We start from the raw sequence: 16983 nt of genomic DNA, 5'->3' as shown, positions 1-16983 counted from the left end.
GGAATTCCTGAACCAACTGTATCCAAGGTAGAGTTTGCCATGAATTTTCTTTGAGCTGACCCTCAGTAGTAACAGAAAATACCAGAGCAGTTAATGCACACACATTAACGGTCTTCTAATCTCCAGCCTTGCATGTAATTGCTGCTGTCAAATACAATTACTGTCTGCCCACCGTTTCTTCGCCTGGGGGCGGTCGTGCCATGCCTTGATACAGTTAGAAAATGAGAACAGAGTTTCTGAAACTTTTTGAAGGTTTTGTTTATAAACCTATCTACTTTGAAATTTTAAAACTATAAACTACCTTGCTGCTTTTTTAAAAAAATTTTCAGAAGATTGAACTGAAGAAGTCTGATAGTAATAAGAGAAAAAGAAAAAAAGATTTGAAGGTTCATTGGGTATGATTATATTCTGAAGAATTCATTATAAATACATTTCCTTTATAGATTGACCACAGTTCAGGAAATGTAATTCTAAGCTGGTGTTACATTTGTTTTAACAGTATACATACTAGCTAAATCCCTACATAACCTAGAATTAATTTGATTTTGTGATTGTAGCAATAGGACAAGATCATAATGTAGTGGTTCGCGGTTGGAGGTTGATTCCTTGATTCTAGACCTGGGGAATGAACTGTTCTTCATGAGTGAATTTTTCACCTAACCAAATATATTCTTAAATAGCTAAGCTTTTTAAATTTTAGGCAAAGATTCTATGTGATTATAAGTTTCCTAGCTTCTTTAAACATAGCTTACTGAGAACATTTTTCCCTTACCTCCCAGGGTTATCGTTATATTTACTAATCATTGTGATAATTAATGTGATGAGCTCATAGGCTAGTTAAGATAGATTGTCCCTTTACTGTCTCAAAATTTTATACTTTTATGGGTACTCTTTTTTTTTTTTAATTTTTTTAATGTTTTATTTCTGAGAGAGAGAGAGCATGAGCAGGGGAGGGTCAGACAGAGAGAGAGACATTGAATCTGAAGCAGGCTCTATGAGCTAGCCGTCAGCACAGAGCCCGACGTGAGGCTCGAACCCACGAACCGTGAGATCATGACCTGAGACAAAGTTGGATGCTTAACCGACTGAGCCACCCAGGCGCCCCAGGTACTCTTTTTTTTTTTTTTTTTTTTAATTGAGACGCCATAATTCATACACTGTATAGTTCACTCACTTGAAGTGTTTAATTCAGTGGTTTTTAGTATGTTTACAAAGTTGTATAACTTTTACCACAATCAGGTATAAACATCTAAAAACCCAAATGTCCATCAATGGATGAATGGATGCATAAAATGTGATATATTTATAAACAGAATATTATTTGGCTGTCAAAAAGAATGCAGTACTGATACATGCTACAACTTGGAAGAATCCTTCTTCCGTGCTAAACTATGCTAAATGAAAGAAGCCATTCAACAGAAGACCCCATATACTATGATTCCATCTATTTGAAATGTCCAGAATAGGCAAATCTATACAGAAACAGGTTAGTGGTTGCTTAGGGTTGGGGGAAATGAGGAGATTGAAACTGATACCTAAAGAATATGGAGTTTCTCTTTGAAGTTTTGAAACTACCCTCTAGTTAACAGTTTCAGTCTCCCCATTCTAATTGCCATATAATATTCTATTGTAAGGAGATTGCACATTTTTTGTATCCATTCATCAGTTGATGGACATTTGGATTGTTCCACCTTTTGGCTGTTAAGAATAATGCTGTTAAGAAAAGTGTTATACAAGGTTTTGTGTGGATATGTCTTCATTTCTCCTGTGTATGTGTCTAGGAGTGGAATTGCTGGGTCAAATAGTAACAGCATGTTTAACTTTGAGGAATTGCCAAACTTTTCCAAAATGGGTACAGCATTCTTCATTCCTGTCAACAGTGTGTAAGAGTTTTGATTTCTCTCCATTCTTGCCAACACTTGTTATTTTATGATGTTTTGGTTTTCATCATTCTAGTGGGTAGGAAGTGGTATCTTGTTATGGTTTTTATTTACGTTTCCCTCATGTGTAATGATGTTAAGCATCATTGACCATTTGTATGTCTTTTTTTTTTTTTTTTATCATGTTTCTCTTCTTGTAGGGCTGTAGTCTTGTAGTTAGAACATTAGTGGTTGTCTAGACACCTCCATGCTATTCCAACAAAAGGCTTTTAGCTTCTGTTAGAAGACTCATAGTGATGGAAATATACAATCTGTGAAGAAGTCAGCCCAATTTTTTAACTGCAGTTATTAGAAGCTTCTCACTATATGAGGCTCAAATCTTCACTATTTTGTTTCTGTTGTTCTTGTTTTCACATATGTTCTGTATTTAGCTTTCCACGCCCAAGTCCAGTTCTTCATCTACAGAATAGTCCTTCATTGTGTTAGGACAGCTTTGACGTTCCCTCTTCTTCAGGCTAGGTATCCTTAATTTCTGAAATTGCTCTCCATCCCCAACCCCGTCAAGCCCTTCCACCATCCCAATCATTCTTGTGTGAAGAAGTTTCAGTTTCTTACAGTATGGGTTTTAGAATTGAACAGACTATTTGAGACCTAGTGGAACCACCATAGGATAGAACTTTTCTTTCATTTGAGTTCTATACTTCTGTGATGTCGCTTAAAATTACTTTCACATTTTTGGCAGCCACATTAAAATGTTAGTTTTTCTTTAACTTTCAGAGAACTAAAATCCCAAGTCTTTTTTTCTTTTTTTAATAAATCTTGCTATGCAGTGTCTGTCATGTGCTATGTTTAGTACTTTATGTGTCCTCCTATTAAATTACATTCATTTGATTTATTATATTATTCCAATATTAAGATTTTTTTTTTGGAGGGTGCCTGGGTGGCTCAGTCACTTAAGTGTCTGACTTCAGCTCAGGTCATGATCTCATGGTTTGTGAGTTCAAGCTCTGTGTCAGGCTCTGTGCTGACAGCTTAGAGCCTGGAACCTCCTTCAGATTCTTTGTCTCCCTCTCTCTCTGTCCTTCTCCCGTGCACATACTCTCAAAAATAAATAAAACATTAAAAATTTTTAAAAAAAATTCATTGACCCTGTCTCAGGAAATTTGATTAGTGTACTTTTTCATACCTTGAGTCAACTATTTATGAAGATGGTATATAGGATAGGGTCAAACACTGAATTTGCCATTAGAAATTTAACTGGAGATTGATATTGATCCATTTATACATGCCTTTTGGTTAAGACAGCAATAATAAAAATAATAATTTCCTGGGCTCTTACCGTGTGTCATGTGCTATGCGAACTGCTTTAGATGCATTATTTTATTTCACTCTCACCACAACCCTATAAAGCAAACACTATTACTTGCATTTTTCTGGGAGAAAAATCCTAAAACTTAGGGAAGTTAATAATTTATCCTGAAGTTACATAGCTAATAACTAGTAGAGTAGGATTTCAACACAGTATATTTCCTTCTAAAATTAATATATAACTTAAATTCACTCTCATGTAAAAACTCATCTTTTTGAAATTGCGCCTTATTTTTCTTATTCATTTATTCACATATTCAACAAATATTTCTTAAGTGTCTTCTGTGTACCAGGCACTGTTTTCAGTTACTAAGGTACATCACTGAACAAAACTAGACAAAACCTTTTGCCCTTGTGGACCTTAAATTCTACCACAGGAAGACAAGAAGGGTAGGAGTGTAACACAGAGAAGGTGTTGGATTATAGTTCTAAATAGGGTGGTGAGAGTAGGCTGTGTTGAGAAATGCAATATTTGAATAAGAACTTTAAATTGGTAAGGGGGTGAAATACTCAGATAACTGGAAATAAAGATTACTATTCATTCCTCTTTGAAGTTACTCTTCAGTATAGTAGGGCCAGATAATTACTTAAGATTCTTTTTGACTATTGTAGAGGATCTAAAATACACTCTCTGGGGAAACACTTCTTTATCAGTATTTCTGTGCCCCATGTACTGCAGTTCTGCCTGTCTTTAGCTTATACCTAAATAAGAGGGAGGAAGGGCCTTATGTTGGCCAAGGAGATTTTTATTTTGAGCCTTTTCTTTCCATCTATCAGTTTGTTCTTTGATAAAACAAGAATATGTTTTTCCTTTTTATTTTTTCCAACTTGGAAAGCCAGAGAATCCACTAAAAGTTAAGAATATTTCTGGATCTTTATCCTCAGTAGGTTTCTTTTTGAATGAATTGTAATTCCCAGAGGACATAATACCTCAAGTTTGCATTTCAAGAAGCTACAAAAGGAACAAAAAATCAAATTTAAAAAAACATACATAAATGGAAAAGCCAATAAAATAGAAAACAGATGTGTACTGGAGAAAAATCAGTAAAGCCAAGAAAGAGTTGGTTCTTTGAAGACATTGATAAAACCCTAACAATGATCAAGAAAGAAGAGAAAAAAGACAAATGGTCAATGTCAGGAATGCAGAAGGGACACCACCAAATATCTCAAATAATTAGTAAGTGTATCTTATGAACAACTTTAGGCAAATAGATTATTTGGAAAAATGGACACATTTTCAAAAAACTCCAAATCATAACTTCCCAAAACTGACTAAATAAGAAATGGAACATCTGGATAGTGCCATATTTATTAAGAAATGGAAGAACATTCTGTGCTCATGGACTGGAAGAACAAATATTGTTAAAGAAGTTAACTCTTTAGTTAAAGAGCTTACTACAAAGAAAACCGCTGGTGGAGATAGCTTCACTGGTACATTCTTTCAGTTGTTTAAGGAAGAAATGATGCCAACTTTACAAAAACTCATGTGGGAAACAGGAAAAGGTGAAACACTTCTCATTTCATTTTTGTTTTTAATGTTTATCTGTTTGTTTTTTTAATGTTTACTTATTTTGAGAGACAGAGAGAGCAGGGGAAAAGCAGAGAGAGAGAAAATCCCAAGCAGGCTCTACACTATGCTGCCAGGACAGGGCCCAAAGCAAGGCTCGATTCCACAGACAGTGAAATCATGACCTGAGCTGAGGTCAAGACTGACTAAGTGAGCCACCCAGGTGTCCCTCATTTCATTTTTTAAAGACCAGGATAAACTTGACTCTTAGGCCTGGCAAGAACAATACCAAAAAGGACAATACAAATCAACTGCTCACATTAACATAGGTGAAAAGAATTTTTTTTAATATACAGTATTAACAAGTCAAATCCAGCAACAAATAAAAAGAATAACACATCACAATCAAGTAGAGTTAATTCTAGGAATGTAAAAGAGTGGCTTAACTTTTGAAAAGCACTGTAATTTGTCCAATTAGCAGAAAAAAAGAAAAAATCATAATGATCATTTGACAGAGGGAAAAAAAAGATTGAAAATTTAATACCCATTCACGATAAAAACTGCTAATAGCTGACAGTAATAGAAGGGAACTTTGTTAATCTGATGAAGGGTATTTATAAAAGCCTATGCCAAACACCGAACTCAAATACTTTTAATGTTTGCATATTTGTTTTCAGTCCATAAGTTGACACATCTGAAGAGTTCATAAATCTATATTTTGAAAGTAACAATTACAAAGCAATAGATACTATATTTCATGAGAGCTATCCACCCATAAGGTAACATTGATTTCTACTTGTGAATTTCCTGATGACGTTAATTAGTATTCTCCTGTGTACTTAAAATATGAATTAATATTAGTTTGATTTAATTAATTGAATTCTGCTCATATCAAACACAATACTTCTGTTGATGGGATCGTACCAACCAGATATTGAGCTGTGAATCAAGAAGTGTGATTTGCTGCAGGTCAGTGACCTGTTGTTCCATTTTATATCCATCTGGCTTGTTTGTACATCTGATTGATGGAATTCAGGTCAGAGGCCTGCATATAGTTGCTGCAAGGTAGTCTTGAGAAGTGAGGTTTTGAGGATTCCACTTTGGAAAGTTGAGATCCACAATATGGGAAGTTATTAACATCTTGAGATGGTGTTTTAAAGACTTTGGTAAGCCACAAATAACAGATGTTTACTAACCGTGTCTTGCCTCGGGGTGCCTGGCTGGCTCAGTCAGTAATGCATCTGACTCTTGATCTCAGGGTTGTAAGTTCGAGTCCCAGATTGGGGGTAGAGTTTACTTAAAAAGAACAACAACAAAAAAACTGGTCTTGCCTGGTCAATCTCTGTATCTTTCTTTCATGAAATCATCCATTCATCTTATTGAGATCATTGGTTGAATGGCAAAAGTAATGGAAAAGAGAATGGATTGGAAAGACACCTAATTTAAACTTAAAAAGAAGGAAATACACCTAGTGTAGCACTACTAATTTATTTATTTGTGTATTCCCATTCATGCATTCCATCCAAAATATATGATTATTTGAATTCTAGGAGGATGGCTGTAGCAGTGGTTGTAGCATAGCATTCAGATATTTTTGAATGTTCCTGAATGTTTCCTTTAACAGAATAATGAGGATAGCAATAGCCAAAAGCTCTTAAGCAGTATCTGTATAAAAACTAGTTGGTCAGATAAAATGGGGACAAACCATCTAGATTGGTGCAGCGTTGGGATCTCCATAGGATGAAGCAATAGGGAAGTGTGACTGACCTGAGAATGGTATGGCCCTAAAATTGCCGACAGAGAGTTTAGAGGATTTTGCACACTTCATGTCCGAGTACATAGGGTTCTTTAGAGCTGTCTGGGCCCTGGAGCTTCCAAAATTAGCCAGCCAAATTCCTCTTCCATTACAAAACCTTACACTACAAGGAATCTTTTGGGAATTTAATCACAACCAAACAAGACATTGACAGTAAAGGCTATAGGAAAAAAACAGATGAAAGCAGGAAAGGGGACCAGGGCCAAGTAATCTTGAAAGTATCCCAAAAGTCAGATTTTTTTTTAATGTTTATATATTTTTCAAGAGAGACGGAGAGTAAGAGTGGGGTCGGAGGGTGAGGGGAGAGAAGAGGACAGAGGATCTGACGGCAGACAGCCTGATGTGGGGCTCGAACCCCACAAACAGATCACGACCTGAACCGAAGGCAGACACTCAACCAACTTAGCCACCGCGGCATCCCAGATTTTTAAATACTTTATGAAAACAACAGAAAAGGGAGGTATAGACCCCAAGATCTATTCTGATCCACATTTCAGTCTTAAAAATTCAAGAACATTCATTTTATGTAAAGATGAGTAACAGAAAGGATTATGATTGAGTCCTACAAATCCTACAAAGTTACTATAATTCAGGATTGTATTTTTTTCTTATAATCCAAAAGTTCATGTTATTGGTGAAAATAATGAAAGTATGCTAATGTTTTTATGGGTCTTGGTAAGATTGTAGTATTGTTTTCCAAAAAGTAATACCATCTTACAAGGTCATCAGGACTATTTTTGAGTACCTGCTTCACTACAGTTTTACCAAACTGAATAATTTTGTTATTGGAATGGAATTAGTTTTAAGTTCATTGCTCATTGATTTAGTTTGCAGTTTTAATTATTTATTTTAAACATTTTTTTAATTTAAATTCAAGTATAATTAACATATAGTGTTATATTGGGGTGCCTGGGTGGCTCAGTTGGTTAAGCGTCTGACTTCGGCTCAGGTCATGATCTCATGGTTCGTGGGTTCGAGCCTCACATCGGGCTCTGTGCTGACAGCTCAGAGCCTGGAGCCTGTTTAGGATTCTGTGTCTCCTTCTCTCTCTGACCCTCCCCTGATCACACTGTCTCTCTCTCTCTCAGAAATAAATAAAACATTAAAAAAAAACATAGTGTTATATTAACTTCAGGTGTACAAGGTGGATTCAACAGTTCTTTAAAAAATTTTTTTTAATGTTTATTTATTTTTGAGGGAGAGTATATGTGAGCTGGGGAGGAGGGAGACACAGAATCCAAAGCAGGCTCCAGGCTCTGAGCTGTCAGCACAGAGCCCCATGTGAGGCTCAAACTCACAGACTGCGAGATCATGATCCAAGCCGAAGTTGGATGCTTAACCATGGAGCCATCCAGGCACCCTGTCAACAATCCTCTGCATTACTCAGCGCTCTTGACAAGTGAACTCTTAGTTCCCTTTACTTATTTTACCCATCTCCCCCTCCCCCCCCCACTTCCCCTCTGGCAACCACCAGTTCATTCTCTATATTTAAGAGTCTGGCTTTTTGTCCTTTTGTTTGTTTGTTTGTTTTGTTTCTTAAATTCCACATATGAGTGAAATTATATGGTATTTGTCTTTCTCTGACTTATTTCAGCAAAAACACTAATTCAGAAAGATCTATGTACCCCTGCATTATTGCATTTATTGCAGCATTATTTATAATAGCCAATGTATGGAAGCAACCGTAGCGTCCATCCATAAATGAATGGATAAAGAAGATGTGGCGTGTATATGTATGTGTGTGTGCATACACACACAATGGAATATTAGCCATTAAAAAGAATGAAATATTGCCATTTACAATGACATGGACAATACTCTGGTTTCTCTTCAGATCGTATAAATCTTTCGCCTTTTACAATGACATCGACAGATCTAGAGTGTTTAAGTTGCATTTTGTAAGTAATTAGGCATGTTGAATGTTTTCTCAAGTATTGGTATAACATTATTGATATTTCTGTGTATGTATGTGAATAAAACCCTAAACCTCTGTGTAACTAAAGGTATTTAATTATTGCTTGCATATAACTGTGGTCTGTTTTCCATTGGCTCCTAATGTTTTTCTTACATAAAAGATCACTTGGTTATATTGCTTATGATATTATAGAAATATAAGCTATTTGTTTAAAATATAGTTCTAACTTATTTTTATCACATTATTACAGGAATGTTAAGTATTTGATTATTGGTCTTTTATGATTTTCTTTGACTCTTAAATCTACGAAGATTTATAATTTCTGAATAGGTACAAATATTCAGAATAATTTTCCAAAGAACACTTAAATATTGATCATTGTTACTTTTCTAGAAACTTGTAATGACCTGAGGTTAATTTTACGTGAGAGACATTTTATTTTATTTTTTCTTCTTTTATAGTTTATTGTCAAGTTGGTTTCCATATAACACCCAGTGCTCATCCCAACAAGTGCTCTCCTCCATGCCCATCATCCCTTTTCCCCTCTCCCCCACCCTCATCAATCCTCAGTTTATTCTCAGTATTTAAGAGTCACTTATGGTTTGTCTTCCTCCCTCTCCTTAACTATTTTTTTTCCCTTCTCCTCCCTCATGGTCCTCTGTTAATGCTAGTTTAAGCTAGCATTAAATTGAGTAAGAAAACTGCATAAAGATAAATGTATTACATATTATACAGTGGAAACTGGGCATGTGTACAAGTGATAATCTTTTGTACCTTTGTTTTAAAGTAGCCTGGAACCAAGACAGTTGACAATAGCCAGGAAATTTAGAAGACAAAGTTAATATATTTAGTCTTAAATTTCATTATAGAGTGGTAAAAAGAGCAACTTACTATTTTTTGTTTTGTTGTACAGTGATAAAATTTATTTGGTGAATTATAAGGGTTCTGTAAGAGTTCTATTAACCATATTAATTATCTGGAAAGATTATCTCATATATTTTCGTGATACAGTTAAAGTATTTGGTAAAAATAAAGTGTGGTTTTCAGTTTTTCAATGTATATATTTTTTAAAGTTCATTTTTTAAGAGAGTGAGAGAAAAAGTATGAGTGGGAAAGGGCCAGAGAGAGAGGGAATCCCAAGCAGGCACCACACTATCAGTACAGAGCTGGAAGTGGGGCTCAAACTCACAAACTGTGAGATCATGACCTGAGCTGAAATCAGATGCTTAACTGACTGAGCCATCTGGGCACCCCATCAGGTTTTTTATATTTTAAAAGTCTGCATCACTTTTTAAGCTAGTGTATATAGTATATATACAAAAATAGTAGACACTGCTGAAATTTGGAGGTTTGTATAAAATATCTACTTGGACATATTTCTGCTTTTTTTCCTTTGATCTAAAAATTATTTTCCAATTGTCATTTAAGCATTTCTAGATAATTGACACCTTTATTAAATGTCCATTGTTGTTAAGTTTTTAGGAGTTGAATTTTTTAAAAACTATATTATATGTAATTTTAAGATAAACTAAGGTTAAAATAGATTTATGCAGTTTATCTTTCTTGTTAAATTTTAGAAGTATTACTGTTATAAATTAAAGCAACCAACAGTATTCTCATGTTAATTTTTTTAACACGCATGACAGACAATAGCTGAGATAAGGTTAATATTCTTACATTTTATTTTATTAAAAATTATTTTAATATAGGTTATTTATTTTTGAGACAGAGAGAGACAGAGCATGAGTGGGGGAGGGGCAGAGAGAGAGGGAGACACAGAATCCGAAACAGGCTCCAGGCTCTGAGCTGCCAGCACAGAATCTGATGTGGGGCTCGAACCCACAAACCATGAGATCATGACCTGAGCCGAAGTCAGACACTTAACTGACTGAGCCACCCAGGCGCCCCAATATTCTTACTTTTTAAAAAGTGTTTATTTTGAGAGAGAGACAGCAGGAGTTGGGAAGGGGCAGAGAGGGAGGTTGAGAGAGAGAATCTGAAGCAGACTCCATGCTGCTAGTGCAGAGCTCCATGTGGAAGACACTGGGAGATCTTGACCTGAGCCAAAACCAAAAGTTGGATGCTCAACTGACTGAGCCGCCCAGGGCACCCCAGTATTCTCACTTTTATATGTGGACATGAATAACTAACTATTCATGTTTCAGGGTAAAAAAGCTACAATGAATATATGTAAAGGATTATTAGAAAAATATTGTTTTTTAAGGACTTAGAACTATAGTATTGGTCATATAATTGATTGCATTGTGCATAATTTATCATAATAAATCAGCTTCAAAAAAGTTAAGGATATATGTTTAATTTTAAATTTTCCTTTCAAATTAAGTGTTTAATTTTTTATCACAGTTAAGAAACTGAACAAAGTTTTAATGCAGAATATTATCAATATGTAACCATGGTTTCTATAAGTAGCTTGGAGAGATAACATAGTTTAATAGAAAGAGCACAGGTTTTGGAAATCAGAGGATTTGGTTTGAATCTTGATTTTGCCACTTACTGTGTGGCACTGAGTACCTCATTTCTCTTATTTTCACCTTTCTAATCTGTAAAATGGAGACACATTTCATCAAATATAAAGCAGGCAGTTATTAAGTTCTTGACATTTAAAAAATTCTGTCTTAAAATTGATATATTTTATTTGTGTTTTTTCTTTCTTAGCATTCCAGAAAATAATAGTACTCTTTATAATTGATGTCTTAGATTAAGTGAATACAATAAAAATGCCAACTTTCTAGAATTGTTTTGAAGTTGGAATTGGATAATATATATAAAGTGCAAAGCACATGGAACACTCTCCTTAAGTCCTGTTTTTCTTTCCTTTTTTCTTAATGATAAGAGTTACTATGTTAGGCTTTTTATTTGCTTGGTTGATTTTGGGGTTGGTGGTTTTATCAGTAGATTGAGAAGCTTAAGGGTATTAGATAAAGACCTACGGTTCAATATTGTATGTCCCCACATCAGAACATCTTGTTATCTGTATTACTGAGACACTTTTGCTTTGGAGAGATGGCTGTATTTTGGCTGATGATAATTATTATATTAGCTGACATTTACATCCTCTTTGGGCTAGGCACTATTCTGTCTTACATATTTTATACCTTAAAACACCCATATGAGATGGGGACTAATATTCCTATTTTTACAAATGAGAAAACTTGGACAGAGAGGTTAATTTATCCAAATTTCTACAGCTAGACCTACAAACAAGGCAAACAAATCAATAAAAGAGAAGCCAAACAAGGTAGCACATGGAAGCAAGAAATCCCCTCCTTGCAGATATTAGCCTCATAATCTTTGAAATAGTTATTTTTCAGTTGGAAAAGAACGACTCACAAGGATTTAAATCTGGGCTCTGCAACTGACTAAGGTGGAATCTGAATCAAGTGATAAAGATTCAGCCAACAACTTATCCTTTCCTCTTTGAGTGAAGGAACATTTCAGTGTCTCAAATAATATAGTCTGAGGCAATATAAGAATTGGCAAATTTTATCCTATTGGCTGCCAAATTGGAGTCTCTTTCTTTAACTGCTGATGTAACATAAAAATAACTTAATGGATTATGAGTAGAGAGAAATGGAATAAACTTCTTAAGCCTCTATGAGAAACATCGCATTGGAGTGGAAATAGGAGGATAGGGTAGCCAAAGCTTACCCCTTCTTGTAGATGAAGTAGATGGAGAGCAAAACTAATGCATCTTTGGCAGCTTTATTCTGAATTCAATCTGATAATGGCAGACTATTTTTAAAATATTAGTTCTGCTTAAAATATAATCTTTTCCCTCCTCCGCCAAAAAAAGTTGTCACCAGCACGCTAACATGCACAAAGCTTCAGAAACAGAAATTAATCCCAGGAAGAAGAAATCTATTTAGAATACACTATAATCAGATGAGTCATCTTTTTCCTAAAGATTTTAATTAAAACTCTCCTATGCTTTATATACAAATACATTTATCATATCTTCGCTTATGTGTGAAAAAGTGAAAACCTAGAAATTGTCAGTAATGGTTAAGTAAATTATGCATGGAATAGTATGTTAGTTTTTAATTAATGTTTGTGGGACTTCTCCTGGGCATTGTAGAGTAATGGTGACAAGATTTACCCTTTTGTCTTAAACTGGAAGAAAACCAGACACAATAGATGAAAAATAGTGATTTTCAGACATTGTACTAGAAGTGGTATAAAACTAGGGAAGAAGGGAAATAAAATGAGCCCTCCAGTTGCTTCAGCTTATGGCCTGGAAACAATTTCCAGGCTGTAGTTCAGAGAGGAGAGTCCCAAAAGAACCTGACTTTCTTCCTAATTTGAGCTGGAAAGTGAAGTGCCAAATACTGGAGAAGATGTTCTTGCACAGAAAGAGTTCCAAAGATCTGCAGAGGGGTTCCTTTGGCTGATAATAATCTGTGTGTGTGAGAGGAAACTAATAAACTTAAGAAAGAAATACAAGAAAGCAGTAATTCCTAGAGCTGATATAAGACTGAGAATATTTCATTTCATACTTTCAGAGTGGAAAGAAAATTTAGTATATGGGACATAATGTTTTAGAGGCCTCAGAAGGATTTCACTTTAGTAGTGAAGCTAAATTAAGCCCTGGATTAAAGGCTGCCCTGACCCTGCCTTAACAGAACTTAAAAAGTGAGCCTTGAAAGGGTCAAATTGATTCCACATAACTGAATTCATGCCAAAACAAAGTCAACACAACAACATCCAGCAAGCGAGTAAAATTCACAATGTCTATTTTACAAAAAAAAAGTAAAAGTCTTTCAGGCATGCGAAGATAGCAGGAAAAATGACTCATAACCAGGAGGAAAACCAGTCAATAAAAGCAGATGCAGAAATGATAGATTTGAAAAAACTATATTTTATAAACTCAAGAAAGTTGAAGAAAACATACAAACATAATGGAGAAGAGAAATAAAAGATAAAAGAGACTCATAGAATTTCTAGAGATGACAGAAAATAATTTTTAAAATGAAAAATATACTGCATAAGATTAACAGCAAATTAGACATTGCATAAGAAAAGATCAGTACTTGAAGATGTAAGTGAACCTAATAAAAATGAAGCACAGAGCATAAAAAGACTGACTAAAAAATAAACAGAGCTCTAGTGAATTATGGGAGAATATCAACCAGTGTAGCATGTATAGAATTGGATTCCCACAAGGAAGTGAAAAAGCAAGAGAGAGAGGGGGAAAGATAGGGGAAAAAATTAATGATAGCTGAAATGTTAAAGATTTGATGGAAACTTATAAACCAGAGTTTTTCAATCTTTGCACCGTAGACACTTAGGGCTGACTAATTTTTTTGTTGTAGAGGGCTGTCCTGTGCATTGTAAGATGTCTAGCAATATCTCTGGACTCTACTATATAGATTCCAATTGGACCACTCACCTGTGACAACCAAAAATTGCCCCAGACATTACCAGATATCTTTGAGGGGAGGATGGGAAGCAAAACAAACAAACAAACAAACTTCCCTTATTGAGAATCACTGCCATAAGTCCATAGATCCAAGAAGCTCAGTGAATCCTCAATGAATGCAGGTACATTCCTTTCCCCCACTATATACAAAAATTAACTCAAACGGGATCAATGATTTAGATCAGTGATCTAAATAATATAAATTAAAACTATAAAACTCTTTGAAGTAAACATAGGGATATATCTTCATGCTTTTGGATTTGCCATGAATTCTTAGATATGATAGCAAAAACACAAGCAACCAAACCAAAAATAGGTAAGTAGAATTTCATCAATATTTAAAACTTCTGTGCTTCAAAAAATACTGTCAAGAACTGAAAAGACGTCCTACAGAATGGAAGAAAATATTTGCAAATCATATATCTGATAAAGATCTAGTTCCAGAATACATAAATAACTTTTACAACTCAACAACAGCAGATAACAGCTAATAAATGGGCAAAAGACTTGGATAGACATTTTCTCCAAAAAGAATAGCCCACAATCACATGAAGCATCATTACTGGATCATATAGTAAAATTATATTTAGTTTTAGAAGAACTGCCAAACTGTCTTCCATAGTGGCTATTCCATTTTGCATTTACTTCAGCAATGAATGAGAATTCCTAGTGGCTTCACATTTTTACCAGCATTTGGTGGTGTCAGTCTTTCAGAATTGAGCCATTCTAAGAGGTATTTAGTAATGTCTTGTTATTGTTTTAATTTGCACTTCCCTAACGACGTATGATGTTGGACAAAATCCTTTCATTTGCTTACTTGTCAGTGTATCTGGGTATCTTCTTTGGGAAGGTGTCTGTTGGGATATCTTGCCGATTTAAAAAATTGGATTACTTATACTGTATTGAATAAAAGTGATGAGAGGGGTCATCCTTGTCTTGTTCTTGATCTTAGAATGAAAGCTTTGAGCTTTTAAGCATCAAATGTGATATGTGCCCTCTATTGTGCTGAGGTATGTTCCCTCTGCACCTACTTTGTCAGGAGTTTTTGTCATGAATCGATGTTGAATTTTGTCAGATGCTTTTTCTGCATCTATTGAGATGATCATATGATTTTTATACTTCATTTTATTAATGTGGTGAATCATGTTAATTGATTTGTGGATATTGAATCTCCCTGCAGCCCTGGAATAAATCTCGCTTGATCACGGTATGCGATCTTTTTAATATTTTGTTGAATTTTGTTTGCTAATGTTTTGTTGAGGACTTTTGTTAGCTTTGTTCATCAGGGATATTAGCTTGCAATTTTCTATGTGTTTTCTTCTTGTTGAGTTTTAAGAAGGTTTTCAAAAATACATTTTGCATGCTAGTCTTTTATCAAATGTGTGTTTTGCAGGGATTTTTTTCCCAGTTTGTAGTTTGTCATTTCATTCTTTTAGCAGTATCTTTCACAGCACAGCATTTTTAATTTTAATAAAGACTAGCATCAGTTTGTTTTCTTTCATGATCATGATTTTCTTGTTGTATTTTAAAAAGTCATTGCCAAATCTAAGGTCACATAGATTTTCCCCTCTGTTATGTTCTTGGAGTCTGTTCTTTGTCAGGAAGCTGTGCGTGCCACACTCTTTCCTCGTTCTCAGTCTTGTTGCTCAGTTAGCAAGCATTTCTTGGATACCAGGTGTGTTTCAACTTTATCGTACTGTGGAGTATTTATTTAGAACATAATTGCATTGAATAAAATAGGTTCTCCCTATGGTGTGTGCTTTTTTAGTATGAATGAAGAAAACATTCTCTTTCTTGGAAATTCTCTGCAGCATTTATTCTCTAAGAATGGCCCTCAGAGAAGAGAGGGATTTGGCATTTACTTGGTGCTTCTTATTTGCCAGCATCGACTATAGTCGTTTAATCGTGACAGGAGTTGTTTATGATACTGTAGCTTTGTTTTTGTCATAAATTAATAACTGCTTTGATTCATCTCCAAAATTTCCACCCTTTCTCAAAACTTGTTTTCCCAGTGATGTCAGGAACTAATAGAATATGCTGTCCCCAGGACCTTTTTCCTTTACCCAGTGGTTTACAAACAAAAATAACCACAAAAGTAAACAATAAAACAAAACCTCTTCTTTAAAGATCAGGAAAAAACACAGGTATATGAGGATTACCTATATTTTTCTGTTGTGAAACTAGTTAGTCAAATTAAACAGTAAAAATATTAGTTTCTTTTTTTAAAATTATTTTAAAAATTTATTCTTGAGAGACAGAACACACATGAGCTCATGAGCAGGAGAGGGGCAGAGAGAGAGAGAATCCCAAGCAGACTCCGCAGAGTCTACATGGGGCTTGAACCCACAATCTGTGAGATCATGACCTGAGCCAAAATCAAGAGTTGGATCTTTGACTGACTGATACACCCAGGCGCCCCTAATTTTTTTATTTTAGAGAGCAAGAGAGAGAGCGCAAGTTGGGGAGAGGGGCACAGAGAGAGAGAACCCCAAGCAGGCTCCATGCTCACACAGAGTCTGACACAGGGCTCAACCCCATGACCCTGGGATCCTGACCTCAGCCAAAATCAAGAGTTGGACGCTCAACTGACAGAGCCACCCAGGTGCCCCTAATAGTATTAGTTTTGATTCTAAGACATTTATGTTTAGAATTTTGATTTTGGCAGGATGTCCTGGCCTGAAAATTGTCATTATTGCAGGAAATGTAGGCTTTTGCAGAGATTGTAATTTGAACCTTTCAGACAATAAGATTCAAGTTTACTGCTTCCACATTATATGTTTTAGAAGAATCTTATTTCTAACTTTAATCTTAATTTTGTGCTTTTTGAAAATACTGAGGGTCAGGGCCTAATTTGCTACTTTTTTCCATTTATCATAGGTCATAACTTCTTTTCCATTCTTTTCCACCTTCTCTCCTTTTTTCTTGCCATCAAAAAATATTTTTCTTTATGGTTGGGTTTCAAGTTTAACTACAGTTTAGTTATTTTTCTTATTTGGAAACCTTAATTTTGTCAATAATCTGGGTATGATTTTCCTGATCACATTCAGATTTGGTATTTAT

General features: G+C 35.0%; 1 protein-coding gene across 1 annotated transcript in view; it reads left to right on the top strand.

Annotated features, from left to right (window-relative positions):
* ACBD6 (acyl-CoA binding domain containing 6) overlaps positions 1–16983 on the top strand; it is a 191112-nt gene that overhangs the window by 53387 nt on the left and 120742 nt on the right. The window lies entirely within an intron of this gene.

This window comes from Hyaena hyaena, unplaced genomic scaffold (genome assembly GCF_003009895.1).
Source record: "Hyaena hyaena isolate Hyena2069 unplaced genomic scaffold, ASM300989v1 scaffold_337, whole genome shotgun sequence".
NCBI lineage: Eukaryota > Metazoa > Chordata > Mammalia > Carnivora > Hyaenidae > Hyaena > Hyaena hyaena.
This window is presented reverse-complemented; position numbering and strand designations above follow the sequence as displayed.